The sequence below is a fragment of the Pelophylax lessonae genome (assembly GCF_965119305.1).
Source record: "Pelophylax lessonae genome assembly, chromosome: 4".
NCBI classification, from domain to species: domain Eukaryota; kingdom Metazoa; phylum Chordata; class Amphibia; order Anura; family Ranidae; genus Pelophylax; species Pelophylax lessonae.
In genome coordinates, this window is record NC_138771.1 from 662,314,441 (window position 1) to 662,319,440 (window position 5,000).

The window sequence follows — 5,000 nt, forward strand, 5'->3', positions numbered from 1 at the left end:
TTCTTTGTGTTGCAACGTGCAACATAAGTAAACAAACCACAAAAAAAAAATACTAGGATCTTTTTAAAGGTGTGACATTCCTAACGAATGGCTCCTTAGGGTCTGGATCCACGCCACAAAGGTGTTCCAAATATAGAATTCGGTCTCCGCACCACCTCATATAATCCAGGAGGACCTCGTAGGTGAGGTGGGTGTGCCCTGGGTAGAAAAAAACATGACAATTAGTTTTAGGCAAAATGATCCAAACAAGGATTGTAATTAATGTGCCTCAACAAATATGCTTAGGAGTCTATTGGTTGGCTTTTATCAACACTCTGAAGCAAATATGCTAAATTGCTGTTGTAAACCTTAAACTCAAACTTTCACAGCAAATTGTTCAAAAGGTTACATAAGATGGCTTGGAATGTTAGTAGCAGTTCCACCAAAGCTAAGTAAAATGCTTTTCTGCATGTAAACACAAGCAATCATTTTGAAGAATGTAAGGTGTTTTGGGTTCAATTGGTCAACACGATACATGTGCACACATTTATCTCTATCACCATTGGAATCTGTGGAGCGTTCTCTCTCACTCTTACTGTCTATAGATTGAACCTGACACATAGTAGAGACTCACCCTTAGGAATTTTGAGGGCCAGTTCTGGACGGAGCAGATGTGTCTGCTCCCCTGATCTCCTTTCCGCCATCCCAGCTGTGTTAAGAGAGAAGAAAAAGTTTATCAACAAATGGACTCACGCTAACTGTAGGTTACGCAGTCATGAAAACGCTCTAACACCCACTCATTACCCCTCCACATTTCCCTGAAAGTTTTATTTAGACATTGATATGGTGGTGATGCAGATTTGTACAGTGCAAGCGTCATTCTTCTGGGTGAAGCTTGTAGCGTTAAGGATACGTACTCCCTGCTTTTGTGCTGATTGTGTTTTTCTGATGTTTTTGGTGCCTCAGCCCTGCCTGTTCTAAGTGTTGGAAACATATCATTTTGGGAGGGCTGCGGAAAACTAATCAGGTTAGACTTACACTCTCTAGGTTTTTGGGGACAAGAGAAATAACAATCCTCCTTTTTACATGGCCCCTGTACACACCTCTAGGCACCTCCCTCCTGTTGTTTGACCCCACAGCAGGCAGCTTGCTATGGAGGCACATGAGATGAAGCCAAGCACCCTGTGCCTGTTCAGGCACTAGGCTGTGAGCCAGCCTTGCCCCCCTCCCTTCCATTGGTCTCAATGATTAGGAGTGACAGCATCAGGAGGCAATATTGGCATGCTGTCACCTCAGTTAAGGAGGAGGGGGAGTCTGTTCCAGACAAGTATTAGTGCAAACATTTGGACCGTAAAAAATGGTCCCAGTAAGTCTTAGGGGGAATATGCACACCTATCACTTGGAATACTAATGCATAGAATGCATTCACATAAAGAACCCGCTGCCTTTAGAACAACTTGAAGCCTGAGCGGGGACATACACAGTTAGCATTTCTCCACTTACTAAGTAGACACATTACTGGAAAAGCACACAACTTACCATCATCAGGTTTTTTTGGGGCCCCTGAAGTGGATGGCGTGGCTGGCTCTGGAGAAACTGCACAAAAAGAACACAAATTGTGAACTGGAATGTGGTACATTACCGAGGAAGAGTATTTATGAAAGATTGACAAACACACATTTTCAGTGTTGACTAAATCAGGACATGATTAAATTACAATGTCCCCTAAAAATTTACAAGTACAAAGCACACCATTTCCAATGTAGAGAAACTAACACCAATTTAGAATAGGGTGGCTTGAGATAACTTACAAAAGATAACATGTCCTGTAAAGCTCCCCAAAACCACCTTTCAAACATGAAGGTTAAGCAAGAGTGTTTCATGACCAACCTTCCTGTCACATATAGCAAAACTACACTTGCTTTGACTCCAACTTAGATTATCCTAGATACACATCATCCTAGCACACACAATTCATGTGAGAATCTAATTTTAGGTACTTACAGACTAGTTCAGGGGAGCCTGGAGTGGGGGAGGATGGGGGAGACCCTACATGGGGGGATGGTGTCCCTTCATGGGGGGATGGCGTTGTATCTCCTAGAAACACAAAGACACAAATACAATCCTTGAACAAAAGCTATTTGATAAAGGCACACAGAAAGTAGTCTGGAAACATTGAAGGTAGTAGTTACAGTGGACTGGGTAAGCAGTGGCCCCTCTTCCCCAGTCCTCCACAACAAACATCCTCAATGTCAGCTGCTACAAAACCCCAATGTCAAAATATATATATTACAGCCCTTATATTTACCAGGACACATTGAACACACAAACACATGTAGAATACTTACTTCCCCTTTGAGGAGAGCCCAGGTCCTCATCCGAGTCGGACCAATTGGCCTCTTCTTGGCCAACAGTTTGTTCCTGGCCCGGATCCAGGCGACTCGGCCCTGCCTGAGGCTCCTCTCTTGCTGAAGTTACATCAACCACAAAAGAAAACAAAACAAACAATCATTCCTCCAAGTTCGACCTAATACACAACACACCAGCACATCCACATTACTTACAGGGGGCCTGAGAAGGCTGAGCCGCAACATCCTGATCACTGGTTTCTAAAATAAAAGAAAAACATTATATATTATTTATGGACACAAATAGGCAGTAACCTCTCATCATGCTAGCACCATACTCAATGCCCCTACAATTCAGAACATAGAAGTGCACTTACACCAATGAGATGCATTGACCATGTTTTAAAACAGGAGGGCACCATGCAAATTAAGCGGGCGCCTAAGGCCTCGCACCTACAGGGGCCTTGCGGCCAGTGGCGGAGCACCAACATTTCGAAGGGCGCAGTCAGGGAAATCTCCCAAGTAAAAGATTGCTTTCAATCCTCGGATCAAAAAGTTGCAGCAGTGTGCTGCAGTCCCTTCACTGCGTCTGCCAGGTGTCTGTTGTCCGCTGACACTTACTCCTCCTTCTCTGCCTGGGGATTGGCCGTCTGATCATGTTATCCTAAGATGTGGAGGAATCGGTAGGTGTGTACCTGCACCAGTAGGAAGTGACTGGCCGGTCAACTCACTCTGCTATCATCAGTTGTTGCTCTGGGAGGAGAGCTCCGCCCTGGACCCGGAACATACAGGTAACCAGGCCCAGACTTGATATTTTGCAGGCTGGTCATAGATTTGTTGTGTCCACTATGCAAAGTGGTTGAGTAGCCCCAGGGAAGTTGGAAGAGTCTGAAAATGGTTGGTGGAGGAGGAGGAGAAGAAGGCCCTGGGTGGCTGGGGGACAAGGAGAGGGCCCCTGGGGGTTTTCTAGAGGAGGAAAGATCCACAATGACGCCAGAGTCAATTGCCAAGGAAGAGAGTGGAGCTGAGCAAGTCCTGCCTATCTGACATGAAAGCCAAACATGGTGTAGATGGAGCCCTTTGCCCTACACAATGACAGCACCAGAGGTGGAAGGTGAGTGGTAGCGGGTCTTTGACATTATAGAGCATATGGACTCTGTCCATTATTGGTAGTTTTGTTTGGAGTTGTCCTTTAGATGTTTAACTGTGTTGTTTTTGACCCGAGCTGTGAGGGACTGAGGTATGACAGCCCACTATGCTGAGACTTATAGTGCCCTAGAATGTTGAGGACTGAGGAATCCTTAGTCCCTAACAGAGGGCACTACAAGTCTTAGCATAGCAGGCAGTATTTCCTCATTCCCCTACAGAGAGGATTACAAGTCCAAGCAGGTAGCCTTCTGCAGTGGGACTTGTTGTGCCCTTGACTGTGGTGGACTGAGGAAGGGAAGTGTAAGAGGGTCTCTGTAAGCTCAGATGTATGGGGGAGCTTTGGGGAACACAGAGTTCCCTTTTACACCAGAGTCCCCAGCTTCCCCCCTCAAATAATGGTTCCCAAACTCTCCTTATATCAGAGTCTTCACACTTCCCTCTTACAGTGTAGTAAGTCTGGAGACTCCGATGTAAAGGGGGCTCTGTAAAATGTGATTAGAGATTAGAAATTTCTAACATTTTTATTTTCTACTTACGATCCACAATTTTCAGCTGCTCAAATGGCTCGCTGCCTCGGACTGCATATTGGAGTGTGGCCGTCCTCCTCCTCCCCTTCTTCACCAAAATCACAAGAGGGTGCCGTCCGTCCGCTTTGGCTAGAAGCAGAAGAAAAAAAAAAACATAAAAAATACGAATGTACATAGTAGTATTAAAGGTTGTGAAGAGACACTTGATGGAGGTAGGAAAGGTAGGAGCGAGAGGGAGGGGGGGGGGGGGGTGTTGGTATTAGTGTTGTTGCATAGCTAAACACATGTCCACCTACCCAAAAAATTGTAACCTATCTGGTCACATGTAATGTATATTTTTACTTACCGGAGATTTGCTCCACAGCCTTTAGCAGGAGCCTGGGTGAGCGCCTTTTGGCATCACTCCAGGCCCGCTGCAGATCCACTATATCAGCCTGGAACTGAAATCTCCGCTGCAGCCTCATCCGGAGACGACACATCATCTTGTGCTTTTGGTGAAGATGCGTATAAACTTTATCATACCCCCAGAGGAGGAGGAGCTGTGGAAAGAGCAGTGTATGTTTGAGTCCAAGTATGTCCAAAATAGTACAGTCTTCAAATAACATGCTAGGTCGTCTTTGAGATATTGTAGAACAAAGAATTCCATTTCTGGTGATACATATACATCGATGTCCAAATCTACCTCCATGACATAGGTTGCCCCACACTGGTGATTTCCTCTACATGATATAGCCATTTTCTCAATTGGCCTTTCATGACACACCCAGGGCCGCCATCAGGGGGGACAGGCAGTCACTGTATTTACAACCTTATTGCTGTCCATTTAGCAGGGTGCAAGTAACTTTACACACATGTAGCATAGGTATCAACTTTTGTCACCATGTTAAAAGGACAGCAGTATGGGTAGCATTACAGTGACTGTTATTAGTCCAGGCTCACTAAACTAGCCAATGCTTGGAAAAGCAAGCCATGCAGATTGCTTTTCAGGTCCCTTTTA